The 15265-nt window shown below is 36.6% G+C and overlaps 4 non-coding genes across 4 annotated transcripts; all 4 read right to left on the bottom strand.

The window, feature by feature from the left end:
• Positions 1-104: 104 nt before the first annotated feature.
• Trnap-ugg (transfer RNA proline (anticodon UGG)) lies at positions 105-176 on the bottom strand. Its single transcript has one exon. It is a non-coding gene; the product is annotated as a tRNA-Pro (tRNA).
• Positions 177-723: 547 nt separating this feature from the next.
• Trnap-ugg (transfer RNA proline (anticodon UGG)) lies at positions 724-795 on the bottom strand. The gene has a single exon. It is a non-coding gene; the product is annotated as a tRNA-Pro (tRNA).
• Positions 796-4320: 3525 nt separating this feature from the next.
• On the bottom strand, positions 4321-4392 carry Trnap-agg (transfer RNA proline (anticodon AGG)). The gene has a single exon. It is a non-coding gene; the product is annotated as a tRNA-Pro (tRNA).
• Positions 4393-11130: 6738 nt separating this feature from the next.
• Trnap-agg (transfer RNA proline (anticodon AGG)) lies at positions 11131-11202 on the bottom strand. The gene has a single exon. It is a non-coding gene; the product is annotated as a tRNA-Pro (tRNA).
• Positions 11203-15265: the final 4063 nt, after the last annotated feature.

Here is a 15265-nt window from a genome sequence, read left to right as displayed (position 1 = left end):
GCATAAGACGAATATTTGAGTATGTTGAGAGCTAAAATTTAGTAAATATGGTTTCGATCGCGATTTGTAGAACAACGAGCTACGATAACAAATCACTAAAATATGGGCTCGTTCGGGATTTGAACCCGGGACCTCTCGCACCCAAAGCGAGAATCATACCCCTAGACCAACGAGCCACGATAACATATTAAGTTATTTTTTACGTTAGTGCATTAGACGAATATTTGGGAATGTTGAGACCTAAAATTTAGTAAATATGGATTCGATCGGGATTTGTAGAACAACGAGCCACGATAACGGATAGAGTTATCTTTTACTTAAGTGAATAACACGAATATTGAGCATGTAAAGAGGTATAATTTGTTAAATATGGGCTCGCCCCGGAATTGTATCATACCCATAGACCAACGAGCTACGATAAGATATAAAGATATTTTTACCTAAGTGCATAAGACGAATATTTGTGTATGTAGAGAGCTAAAATTTGTTAAACATGGGCTCGATAACATGCACATTTACAATAACAGGCAGAGTTATCTTTTACGTAAGTGCTTAACACGAATATTTAAGCATGTAGACAGCTAAAATTTGTAGAACACGGGCTCGTCCGGGACTTGTATCATACCCACAGACCAACGATCAACCATAACATATAAAGTTATTTTTACCTAAGTGCATAAGAAGAATATTTAAAAATGTAGACAGCTAAAATTTGTTAAACATGGGCTCGTCCGGGATTTGAACCCGGGACCTTTCGCACCCAAAGCGAGAATCATACCCCTAGACCAACGAGCCACGATAAGATATTTAGTTATTTTTTACGTAACTGCATAAGACGAATATTTGTGAATGTTGTGAGCTAAAATTTAGTAAATATGGATTCGATCGGGATTTGTAGAGCAACGAGCCACAATAACAGGAAGAGATTTCTTTTACTTGAGTGCTTAACACAAATATTTAAGCATATAGACCGCTAAAATTTGTAAAACACGGGCTCGTCCGGGACTTGTATTATACCCTCAGACCAACGATCTACCATAACCTATAAAGTTATTTTTACCTAAGTGCATAAGAATAATATTTATAAATGTAGACAGCTAAAATTTTGTAAATTGAGGCCGTCCGGGGTTTGAACCCGGGACCTCTCGCACCCAAAGCGAGAATCATACCCCTAGACCATCGAGCCACCATAAGATATTGAGTAATTTTTTACGTTAGTGCTTAAGACTAATATTTGTAAATGTTTAGAGCTAAAATTTAGTAAATATGGTGTCGATCGGGATTTGTAGAACAACGAGCCACGATAACAGATAGAGTTATCTTTTACTTAAGTGAATAACACGAATATTGAGCATGTAAAGAGCTAAAATTTGTTAAATATGAGCTCGCCCGGGAATTGTATCATACCCATAGATCAACGAGCTACGATAAGATATAAAGTTATTTTTACCCAAGTGCAGAAGACGAATATTTGTGTATGTAGACAGCTAAAATTTGTTAAACATGGGCTCGATAACAGGCAGAGTTATCTTTTACGTAAGTGCTTAACACGATTATTTAAGCATGTAGACAGCTAAAATTTGTAGAACACGGGCTCGTCCGGGACTTGTATCATACAAACAGACCAACGATTAACCATAACATAACAAGTTTTTTTACATAAGTGCATAAGACGAATATTTGTGTGTTTAGACAGCTAAAATTTGTTAAACATGGTCTCGATAACAGGCAGAGTTAGCTTTTACCTAAGTGCTTAACACGAATATTTAAGCATGTGGACAACTAAAATATGTAAAACACGGGCTCGTCCGGGACTTTTATTATACCCACAGACCAACGACCAACCATAACATATAAAGATATTTTTACCTGAGTGCATAAGAAGAATATTTATAAATTTAGACAGCAAAATTTGTTAAATACGGTCTCGTCCGGGATTTGAACCCGGGACCTCTCGCACCCAAAGCGAGAACCATACCTCTATACCAACGAGCCACGATAAGATATTAAGTTATTTTTTACGTAAACGCATAAGACGAATATTTATGAATGTTGAGAGCTAAAATTTAGTAAATATGGATGCGATCGGGATTTGTAGAACAACGAGCCACGATAACAGGCAGAGTTACCTTTTACTTCAGTGCTTACATGAATATTTGTTTATGAAGACAGCTAAAATTTGTAAAGTACGTGCTCGTCGGGATTTGAACCCGGGACCTCTCGCACCTTAAGCGAGAATCATAACCCTGGACCAACGAGCCACTTTTAACGGCACGAATAGTTCTTCCTGTGGGCGTAAGACGATGTTTATAAAGCACAAGCCTATACTTCAAATAAAGAAATAGGTAAAAAATTAACATACAGTCTTGTTCGGGATTTTAACGTGGAGCCTCTAGAGCTCGAAGAAAGACTGAAGCCATAGTCCAAGAACGCACGCAGTAACATAATTGTTGATTCATTTCCTGAGAGTATTAGGCGTAATTAGCATGGAAAAGTATTACTTCAATTGAGGAATAGTAGGAATTTTAATGTTAACAGCTGAAAATATTTAAATATGGACTCGTACGGGAATTTATTTACGGGACGATATTTAATAAAGACAAACATACAGTTTAAATGCGAAATGAAATATTTGTGAATGTTGACAGCTAAAATTTAGTAAATATGGGATCGTCCGGGATTGAACCCGGGACCTCTCGCAACCGAAGCGACAATCATACCTCTAGACCAACCAGCCACGATAATATTTTAGGTTATTTTTTACGTAAGCGCATAAGATGAATTTTTGTGAATGTTGAGACCTAAAATTTAGTAAATATGGTTTCGATCGGTATTTGTAGAACAACGAGCCACGATAACAGGTAGAGTTATCTTTTACTTAAGTAAATAACACGAATATTGAGCATGTAAAGAGCTAAAATTTGTTAAATATGGGCTCGCCCGGGAATTGTATCATACCCATAGATCAACGAGCTACGATAAGATATAAAGTTATTTTTACCTAAGTGCATAAGACGAATATTTGTGTGTTCAGACAGCTAAAATTTGTTAAACATGGTCTCGATAACAGGCAGAGTTACAATAACAGGCAGAGTTATCTTTTACATAAGTACTTACCACGAATATTTAAGCATGTAGATAGCTAAAATTTGTAAAACACGGGCTCGTCCGGGACTTGTATCATGCCCACAGACCAACGATCAACCATAACATATAAATATATTTTTACATAAGTGCATAAGAAGAATAATTATAAATGTAGACAGCTAAAATTTGTTAAATATGGGTTCGTCCGGGATTTGAATCTGGCACCTCTCGCACCCAAAGCGAGAATCATACCCCTAGACCAACAAGCAACGATAAGATTTTAAGTTATTTTTTACGTTAGTGCATAAGACGAATATTTGTGAATGTTGAGACCTAAAATTTAGTAAATATGGATTCGATCGGGATTTGTAGAACAACGAGCCACGGTAACTGGTAGAGTTATCTTTTACTTAAGTGATTAACACGAATATTGATCATGTAAAGAGCTAAAATTTGTTAAATATGGACTCGTACGGGAATTTATTTACGGGACGATATTTAATAAAGACAAACATACAGTTTAAATGCGAAATGAAATATTTGTGAATGTTGACAGCTAAAATTTAGTAAATATGGGATCGTCCGGGAATTGAATCCGGGACCTCTCGCACCCGAAGCGACAATCATACCTCTAGACCAACGAGCCACGATAATATTTTAGGTTATTTTTTACGTTAGTGCATGAAACGAATATTTGTGAATGTTGAGACCTAAAATTTAATAAATATGGATTCGATCGGGATTCGCAGAACAACGAGCCACGATAACAGATAGAGTTATCTTTTACTTAAGTGATTAACACGAATATTGATCATTTAAAGAGCTAAAATTTGTTAAATATGGGCTCGCCCGGGAATTGTATCATACCCATAGACCAACGAGCTACGATAAGATATTAAGTTATTTTTACCTAAGTGCATAAGACGAATATTTGTGTATGTAGACAGCTATAATTTGTTAAATATGGGCACTTCCGGGATTTGAATCCGGGATCTCTCGCACCCAAAGCGAGAAATATACCTCTAGACCAACGAGCCACGATAACATATTAAGTTATTTTTTACGTAAGCGCATAAGACGAATATTTTTGAATGTTGAGAGCTGAAATTTAGTAAATATGGATGCGATCGGGATTTGTAGAACAACGAGCCACGATAACAGGCAGAGTTATCTTTTACGTGAATGCTTAACACGAATATTTGTTCTTGAAGACAGCTAAAATTTGTAAAGTACGGGCTCCTCCGGGATTTGAACCCGGGACCTCTCGCACCCTAAGCGAGAATCATACCCCTAGACCAACGAGCCACGATAAGATATTACGTTATTTTTTACCTTAGTGCATAAGACTAATATTTGTAAATGTTTAGAGCTAAAATTTAGTAAATATGGTTTCCAAAGCTCTATTGTTCACAAACAAGCGAAAACTGACAGATATGAAGATTACACTCTACGGAAACAGTATTACATATATTACAGAATTTAAATATCTTGGCGTAATATTTGATAAACGACTAACATATAAATTACATAACATACATTCGAAGTAAATGCCTGAGACGAAGAGGATTTGTAGAACAACGAGCCACGATATCAGGTAGAGTTATCTTTTACTTGAGTGAATAACACGAATATTGAGCATGTAAAGAGCTAAAATTTGTTAAATATGGGCTCGCCGGGGAATTGTATCATACCCATAGTCCAACGAGCCACGATAAGTTACTAAGTTATTTTTTAAATAAGTGCATAAGACGAATATTTGTGAACGTTGACAGCTAAAATTTTTCGAATGAAGGCTCGTCCGGGATTTGAAGCCGGGTCCTCTCGCACCCAAAGCGAGGATCATAACCCTAGATCAACGAGCCACTCTATAATACTGTGTTATTTTATACCTAAGTGCATAAGTCGATTTTTTTCAAACACAAACGTTTACCTTAAATTATAAAAAAGGGTTTATTGTCATGTATTCGGTGTAAAAAAAAAACGAAAGGTTAAATGCACCAAAATATAATAATATTAATATAAAAAAGGGTAAGGAAATTAAAATATATTCTTGTCCGGCAATTGAACCCGGGATCTCTATTGCCCAGAGCAAAGTTTAAACACCTAGCCCAGGGAGCTGCGGTTCAAAAAATATTCGTGAATGTTGACGGCTAATAAATATGGGCTGGTCCGGGATTTGTATCCGGGACCTCTCGGACCGAAAGCGAGAATCATACCCCTAGACCAACGAGCCATGATAAGATATTAAGTTATTTTTTAAGTAAACGCATAAGACGAATATTTATGAATGTTGAGAGCTAAAATTTAGTAAATATGGACGCGATCGGGATTTGTAGAACAACGAGCCACGATAACAGGCAGAGTTACCTTTTACTTCAGTGCTTAACATGAATATTTGTTCATGAAGACAGCTAAAATTTGTAAAGTACGTGCTTGTCCGGGATTTGAATCCGGGACCTCTCGCACCCTAAGCGAGAATCATACCCCTGGACCAACGAGCCACTTTTAACGGCACGAATAGTTCTTCCTGAGGGCGTAAGACGATGTTTATCAAGCACAAGCCTATACTTCAAATAAAGAAATAGGTAAAAAATTAACATACAGTCTTGTTCGGGATTTTAACGTGGAGCCTCTAGAGCTCGAAGAAAGACTGAAGCCATAGTCCAAAAACGCACGCAGTAACATAATTGTTAATTCATTTCCTGAGAGTATTAGGCGTAATTAGCATGGAAAAGTATTACTTCAATTGAGGAATAGTAGGACTTTTAATGTTAACAGCTAAAACTATTTAAATATGGACTCGTACGGGAATTTATTTACGGGACGATATTTAATAAAGACAAACATACAGTTTAAATGCGAAATGAAATATTTGTGAATGTTGACAGCTAAAATTTAGTAAATATGGGATCGTCCGGGAATTGAATCCGGGACCTCTCGCACCCGAAGCGACAATCATGCCTCTAGACCAACCAGCCACGATAATATTTTAGGTTATTTTTTACGTTAGTGCATGAAACGAATATTTGTGAATGTTGAGACCTAAAATTTAATAAATATGGATTCGATCGGGATTCGCAGAACAACGAGCCACGATAACAGATAGAGTTATCTTTTACTTAAGTGCATAACACGAATCATTGAGCATGTAAAAGGCTAAAATTTGTTAAATATTGGCTTGCCCGGGAATTGTATCATAACCATAGAACAACGAGCTACGATAAGATATAAAGTTAATTTTATCTAAGTGCATAACACGAATATTTGTGAATGTTGAGAGCTAAAACTTAGTAAACATGGATTCGATCGGGATTTGTAGAACAACGAGCCACGATAACAGGCAGAGTTATCCTTTACTTGTGTGCATAACACGAATATTTGAACATGTAAAGAGCTAACACTTGATAAACATGGGCTCGCCCGGGAATTGTATCAGACCCATAGACCAACGAGCTACGATAAGATATAAAGTTATATTTTCCTAAGTGCATAAGACGAATATTTGTGTATGTAGAGAGCTAAAATTTGTTAAACATGAGCTCGTCCGGGATTTGAATCCGTGACCTCTCGCACCCTAAGCGAGAATCATAACCCTAGACCAACGAGCTACGTTAAGATATAAAGTTATTTTTACCTAAGTGCTTAAGACGAATATTTGTGTATGTAAAGATCTAAAATTTGTTAAACATGGGCTCGTCTGGGATTTGAATCTGGGACCTCTCGCAAACTAAACGAGAATTATATACCTACACCAACGAGCCACGTTTATCGGGACGGTTAGTTCTTCCTGAGGGCGTAAGACGATGTTTATCAAGCACAAACCAATACTTCAAATAAAGAAATAGGTAAAAAATTAACATACAGTCTTGTTCCGGGTTTTAAGTCGGAGCCTCTATAACTCGAAGCAAGATTGAACCATAGTTAAAGAAAGCACACAGTAACATAATTGTTGATTAACTTCCTAAGAGTATTAGGCGATGATTATCATGGAAAGGTATATACTTCAATTGAGGAATAGTAGGACTTTTAATGTTAACATCTAAAAATATTTAAATGTGGTTTCGTACGGGAATTAATTACGGGACGATATTTGATAAAGACAAACATACAGTTTATAATAATCATAATATTACAAACATAATAATAATAATAATATAAAAAAGGGTAAAGAAATTAAAACCTATTCTCGTCCGGCAATTGTACCCGGGACCTCGTCTCCTGCCCGTAGCAAAATTCAAACTCCTAGCCCAAGGAGCTACGGTTCGAAAAACATTCGAGAATGTTGACAGCTAAAATTTGTTAGATATGGGCTCGTCCGGGATTTAAACCCGGAACCTCTCGCACCCAAAGCGAGAATCATACCCCTAGACAAACGAGCCACGATAAGATATTGAGTTTTTTTTTTAAATAAGTGCATAAGACGAATAATTGTAAACGTTGACATCTAAAACTCATCGTATGAGCGCTCGTGCGGGATTTGAACTTGGGTCCTCTCCACCCAAAGCGAAAATCATAACCCTAGATCAACGAGCCACAGTATAATGCTGTGTTCCTTTATACCTAAGTGCATAAGTCGATTTTTTTCAAAAACAAAGTTTACCTTAAATTATAAAAAAAGGGTTTACTGTTATGTATTCGGTGTAAAAAAACGGAAGGTTAAATACACCAAAATATAATAATAATAATATAAAAAAGGGTGAAGTAATTAAAATATATTCTTGTCCGGCAATTGTACCCTGGACCTCAATTGCCCGGAGCAAAATTCATACCCCTAGCCCAAGGAGCTACGGTTTAAAAAATGTGAATGTTGACAGCTAAAATTACTTAAATATGGGCTCGTCCGGGATTTGAATCCGGGACCTCTCGTACCCGAAGCGAGAATCATACCTCTAGACCAACGAGCCACGATATACGATTTTAGGTTAATTTTTACGTAAGTGCGTAAGACGAATATTTGTGAATGTTGAGAGCTAAAATTTAGTAAATATGGATTCGATCGGGATTTGTAGAATAACGAGCCACAATAACAGGCAGAGTTATCTTTTACTTAAGTGCCTAACACGAATATTTGTGCATTCTGACACCTAAAATTTGTAAAATATGGGCTCGTCCGGGATTTGTATCATACCGACAGACCAACGATCTACGATAAGATATAAAGTTATTTTTACCCAAGTGCATAAGACGAATATTTGTGTATGTAGACAGCTAAAATTTGTTAAACATGGGCTCGATAACAGGCAGAGTTATCTTTTACGTAAGTGCTTAACACGATTATTTAAGCATGTAGACAGCTAAAATTTGTAGAACACGGGCTCGTCCGGGACTTGTATCATACAAACAGACCAACGATTAACCATAACATAACAAGTTTTTTTTACATAAGTGCATAAGACGAATATTTGTGTGTTTAGACAGCTAAAATTTGTTAAACATGGTCTCGATAACAGGCAGAGTTAGCTTTTACCTAAGTGCTTAACACGAATATTTAAGCATGTGGACAACTAAAATATGTAAAACACGTGCTCGTCCGGGACTTTTATTATACCCACAGACCAACGACCAACCATAACATATAAAGATATTTTTACCTGAGTGCATAAGAAGAATATTTATAAATTTAGACAGCAAAATTTGTTAAATACGGTCTCGTCCGGGATTTGAACCCGGGACCTCTCGCACCCAAAGCGAGAACCATACCTCTATACCAACGAGCCACGATAAGATATTAAGTTATTTTTTACGTAAACGCATAAGACGAATATTTATGAATGTTGAGAGCTAAAATTTAGTAAATATGGATGCGATCGGGATTTGTAGAACAACGAGCCACGATAACAGGCAGAGTTACCTTTTACTTCAGTGCTTACATGAATATTTGTTTATGAAGACAGCTAAAATTTGTAAAGTACGTGCTCGTCCGGGATTTGAACCCGGGACCTCTCGCACCTTAAGCGAGAATCATAACCCTGGACCAACGAGCCACTTTTAACGGCACGAATAGTTCTTCCTGTGGGCGTAAGACGATGTTTATAAAGCACAAGCCTATACTTCAAATAAAGAAATAGGTAAAAAATTAACATACAGTCTTGTTCGGGATTTTAACGTGGAGCCTCTAGAGCTCGAAGAAAGACTGAAGCCATAGTCCAAGAACGCACGCAGTAACATAATTGTTGATTCATTTCCTGAGAGTATTAGGCGTAATTAGCATGGAAAAGTATTACTTCAATTGAGGAATAGTAGGAATTTTAATGTTAACAGCTAAAAATATTTAAATATGGACTCGTACGGGAATTTATTTACGGGACGATATTTAATAAAGACAAACATACAGTTTAAATGCGAAATGAAATATTTGTGAATGTTGACAGCTAAAATTTAGTAAATATGGGATCGTCCGGGATTGAACCCGGGACCTCTCGCAACCGAAGCGACAATCATACCTCTAGACCAACCAGCCACGATAATATTTTAGGTTATTTTTTACGTAAGCGCATAAGATGAATTTTTGTGAATGTTGAGACCTAAAATTTAGTAAATATGGTTTCGATCGGTATTTGTAGAACAACGAGCCACGATAACAGGTAGAGTTATCTTTTACTTAAGTAAATAACACGAATATTGAGCATGTAAAGAGCTAAAATTTGTTAAATATGGGCTCGCCCGGGAATTGTATCATACCCATAGATCAACGAGCTACGATAAGATATAAAGTTATTTTTACCTAAGTGCATAAGACGAATATTTGTGTGTTCAGACAGCTAAAATTTGTTAAACATGGTCTCGATAACAGGCAGAGTTACAATAACAGGCAGAGTTATCTTTTACATAAGTACTTACCCCGAATATTTAAGCATGTAGATAGCTAAAATTTGTAAAACACGGGCTCGTCCGGGACTTGTATCATGCCCACAGACCAACGATCAACCATAACATATAAATATATTTTTACATAAGTGCATAAGAAGAATATTTATAAATGTAGACAGCTAAAATTTGTTAAATATGGGTTCGTCCGGGATTTGAATCTGGCACCTCTCGCACCCAAAGCGAGAATCATACCCCTAGACCAACAAGCAACGATAAGATTTTAAGTTATTTTTTACGTTAGTGCATAAGACGAATATTTGTGAATGTTGAGACCTAAAATTTAGTAAATATGGATTCGATCGGGATTTGTAGAACAACGAGCCACGGTAACTGGTAGAGTTATCTTTTACTTAAGTGATTAACACGAATATTGATCATGTAAAGAGCTAAAATTTGTTAAATATGGACTCGTACGGGAATTTATTTACGGGACGATATTTAATAAAGACAAACATACAGTTTAAATGCGAAATGAAATATTTGTGAATGTTGACAGCTAAAATTTAGTAAATATGGGATCGTCCGGGAATTGAATCCGGGACCTCTCGCACCCGAAGCGACAATCATACCTCTAGACCAACGAGCCACGATAATATTTTAGGTTATTTTTTACGTTAGTGCATGAAACGAATATTTGTGAATGTTGAGACCTAAAATTTAATAAATATGGATTCGATCGGGATTCGCAGAACAACGAGCCACGATAACAGATAGAGTTATCTTTTACTTAAGTGATTAACACGAATATTGATCATTTAAAGAGCTAAAATTTGTTAAATATGGGCTCGCCCGGGAATTGTATCATACCCATAGACCAACGAGCTACGATAAGATATTAAGTTATTTTTACCTAAGTGCATAAGACGAATATTTGTGTATGTAGACAGCTATAATTTGTTAAATATGGGCACTTCCGGGATTTGAATCCGGGATCTCTCGCACCCAAAGCGAGAAATATACCTCTAGACCAACGAGCCACGATAACATATTAAGTTATTTTTTACGTAAGCGCATAAGACGAATATTTTTGAATGTTGAGAGCTGAAATTTAGTAAATATGGATGCGATCGGGATTTGTAGAACAACGAGCCACGATAACAGGCAGAGTTATCTTTTACGTGAATGCTTAACACGAATATTTGTTCTTGAAGACAGCTAAAATTTGTAAAGTACGGGCTCGTCCGGGATTTGAACCCGGGACCTCTCGCACCCTAAGCGAGAATCATACCCCTAGACCAACGAGCCACGATAAGATATTACGTTATTTTTTACCTTAGTGCATAAGACTAATATTTGTAAATGTTTAGAGCTAAAATTTAGTAAATATGGTTTCCAAAGCTCTATTGTTCACAAACAAGCGAAAACTGACAGATATGAAGATTACACTCTACGGAAACAGTATTACATATATTACAGAATTTAAATATCTTGGCGTAATATTTGATAAACGACTAACATATAAATTACATAACATACATTCGAAGTAAATGCCTGAGACGAAGAGGATTTGTAGAACAACGAGCCACGATATCAGGTAGAGTTATCTTTTACTTAAGTGAATAACACGAATATTGAGCATGTAAAGAGCTAAAATTTGTTAAATATGGGCTCGCCGGGGAATTGTATCATACCCATAGTCCAACGAGCCACGATAAGTTACTAAGTTATTTTTTAAATAAGTGCATAAGACGAATATTTGTGAACGTTGACAGCTAAAATTTTTCGAATGAAGGCTCGTCCGGGATTTGAAGCCGGGTCCTCTCGCACCCAAAGCGAGGATCATAACCCTAGATCAACGAGCCACTCTATAATACTGTGTTATTTTATACCTAAGTGCATAAGTCGATTTTTTTCAAACACAAACGTTTACCTTAAATTATAAAAAAGGGTTTATTGTCATGTATTCGGTGTAAAAAAAAACGAAAGGTTAAATGCACCAAAATATAATAATATTAATATAAAAAAGGGTAAGGAAATTAAAATATATTCTTGTCCGGCAATTGAACCCGGGATCTCTATTGCCCAGAGCAAAATTTAAACACCTAGCCCAGGGAGCTGCGGTTCAAAAAATATTCGTGAATGTTGACGGCTAATAAATATGGGCTGGTCCGGGATTTGTATCCGGGACCTCTCGCACCGAAAGCGAGAATCATACCCCTAGACCAACGAGCCATGATAAGATATTAAGTTATTTTTTAAGTAAACGCATAAGACGAATATTTATGAATGTTGAGAGCTAAAATTTAGTAAATATGGACGCGATCGGGATTTGTAGAACAACGAGCCACGATAACAGGCAGAGTTACCTTTTACTTCAGTGCTTAACATGAATATTTGTTCATGAAGACAGCTAAAATTTGTAAAGTACGTGCTTGTCCGGGATTTGAATCCGGGACCTCTCGCACCCTAAGCGAGAATCATACCCCTGGACCAACGAGCCACTTTTAACGGCACGAATAGTTCTTCCTGAGGGCGTAAGACGATGTTTATCAAGCACAAGCCTATACTTCAAATAAAGAAATAGGTAAAAAATTAACATACAGTCTTGTTCGGGATTTTAACGTGGAGCCTCTAGAGCTCGAAGAAAGACTGAAGCCATAGTCCAAAAACGCACGCAGTAACATAATTGTTAATTCATTTCCTGAGAGTATTAGGCGTAATTAGCATGGAAAAGTATTACTTCAATTGAGGAATAGTAGGACTTTTAATGTTAACAGCTAAAACTATTTAAATATGGACTCGTACGGGAATTTATTTACGGGACGATATTTAATAAAGACAAACATACAGTTTAAATGCGAAATGAAATATTTGTGAATGTTGACAGCTAAAATTTAGTAAATATGGGATCGTCCGGGAATTGAATCCGGGACCTCTCGCACCCGAAGCGACAATCATGCCTCTAGACCAACCAGCCACGATAATATTTTAGGTTATTTTTTACGTTAGTGCATGAAACGAATATTTGTGAATGTTGAGACCTAAAATTTAATAAATATGGATTCGATCGGGATTCGCAGAACAACGAGCCACGATAACAGATAGAGTTATCTTTTACTTAAGTGCATAACACGAATCATTGAGCATGTAAAAGGCTAAAATTTGTTAAATATTGGCTTGCCCGGGAATTGTATCATAACCATAGAACAACGAGCTACGATAAGATATAAAGTTAATTTTATCTAAGTGCATAACACGAATATTTGTGAATGTTGAGAGCTAAAACTTAGTAAACATGGATTCGATCGGGATTTGTAGAACAACGAGCCACGATAACAGGCAGAGTTATCCTTTACTTGTGTGCATAACACGAATATTTGAACATGTAAAGAGCTAACACTTGATAAACATGGGCTCGCCCGGGAATTGTATCAGACCCATAGACCAACGAGCTACGATAAGATATAAAGTTATATTTTCCTAAGTGCATAAGACGAATATTTGTGTATGTAGAGAGCTAAAATTTGTTAAACATGAGCTCGTCCGGGATTTGAATCCGTGACCTCTCGCACCCTAAGCGAGAATCATAACCCTAGACCAACGAGCTACGTTAAGATATAAAGTTATTTTTACCTAAGTGCTTAAGACGAATATTTGTGTATGTAAAGATCTAAAATTTGTTAAACATGGGCTCGTCTGGGATTTGAATCTGGGACCTCTCGCAAACTAAACGAGAATTATATACCTACACCAACGAGCCACGTTTATCGGGACGGTTAGTTCTTCCTGAGGGCGTAAGACGATGTTTATCAAGCACAAACCAATACTTCAAATAAAGAAATAGGTAAAAAATTAACATACAGTCTTGTTCCGGGTTTTAAGTCGGAGCCTCTATAACTCGAAGCAAGATTGAACCATAGTTAAAGAAAGCACACAGTAACATAATTGTTGATTAACTTCCTAAGAGTATTAGGCGATGATTATCATGGAAAGGTATATACTTCAATTGAGGAATAGTAGGACTTTTAATGTTAACATCTAAAAATATTTAAATGTGGTTTCGTACGGGAATTAATTACGGGACGATATTTGATAAAGACAAACATACAGTTTATAATAATCATAATATTACAAACATAATAATAATAATAATATAAAAAAGGGTAAAGAAATTAAAACCTATTCTCGTCCGGCAATTGTACCCGGGACCTCGTCTCCTGCCCGTAGCAAAATTCAAACTCCTAGCCCAAGGAGCTACGGTTCGAAAAACATTCGAGAATGTTGACAGCTAAAATTTGTTAGATATGGGCTCGTCCGGGATTTAAACCCGGAACCTCTCGCACCCAAAGCGAGAATCATACCCCTAGACAAACGAGCCACGATAAGATATTGAGTTTTTTTTTAAATAAGTGCATAAGACGAATAATTGTAAACGTTGACATCTAAAACTCATCGTATGAGCGCTCGTGCGGGATTTGAACTTGGGTCCTCTCCACCCAAAGCGAAAATCATAACCCTAGATCAACGAGCCACAGTATAATGCTGTGTTCCTTTATACCTAAGTGCATAAGTCGATTTTTTTCAAAAACAAAGTTTACCTTAAATTATAAAAAAAGGGTTTACTGTTATGTATTCGGTGTAAAAAAACGGAAGGTTAAATACACCAAAATATAATAATAATAATATAAAAAAGGGTGAAGTAATTAAAATATATTCTTGTCCGGCAATTGTACCCTGGACCTCAATTGCCCGGAGCAAAATTCATACCCCTAGCCCAAGGAGCTACGGTTTAAAAAATGTGAATGTTGACAGCTAAAATTACTTAAATATGGGCTCGTCCGGGATTTGAATCCGGGACCTCTCGTACCCGAAGCGAGAATCATACCTCTAGACCAACGAGCCACGATATACGATTTTAGGTTAATTTTTACGTAAGTGCGTAAGACGAATATTTGTGAATGTTGAGAGCTAAAATTTAGTAAATATGGATTCGATCGGGATTTGTAGAATAACGAGCCACAATAACAGGCAGAGTTATCTTTTACTTAAGTGCCTAACACGAATATTTGTGCATTCTGACACCTAAAATTTGTAAAATACGGGCTCGTCCGGGATTTGTATCATACCGACAGACCAACGATCTACGATAAGATATAAAGTTATTTTTACCTAAGTGCATAATAAGAATATTTATGAATGTGGACAGCTAAAATTTGTAAAATACTGGCTTGTCCGGGATTTGAACCCGTGACCTCTCACACCCGAAGCGAGAATCATACCCCTACACCTGTATGTTTGTCTTTGTTTATTACCGTTTCATGCGAAACAGAAACGAAGGACTGGTTATGACACCGTGGTGGTTGGTCTA

The sequence above is a fragment of the Ciona robusta genome, chromosome 12, assembly GCF_009617815.1.
Source record: "Ciona robusta chromosome 12, ASM961781v2".
NCBI lineage: Eukaryota > Metazoa > Chordata > Ascidiacea > Phlebobranchia > Cionidae > Ciona > Ciona robusta.
The sequence above is the reverse complement of the archived record's forward strand: the minus strand, read 5'-3'. Positions and strand labels throughout refer to the sequence as shown.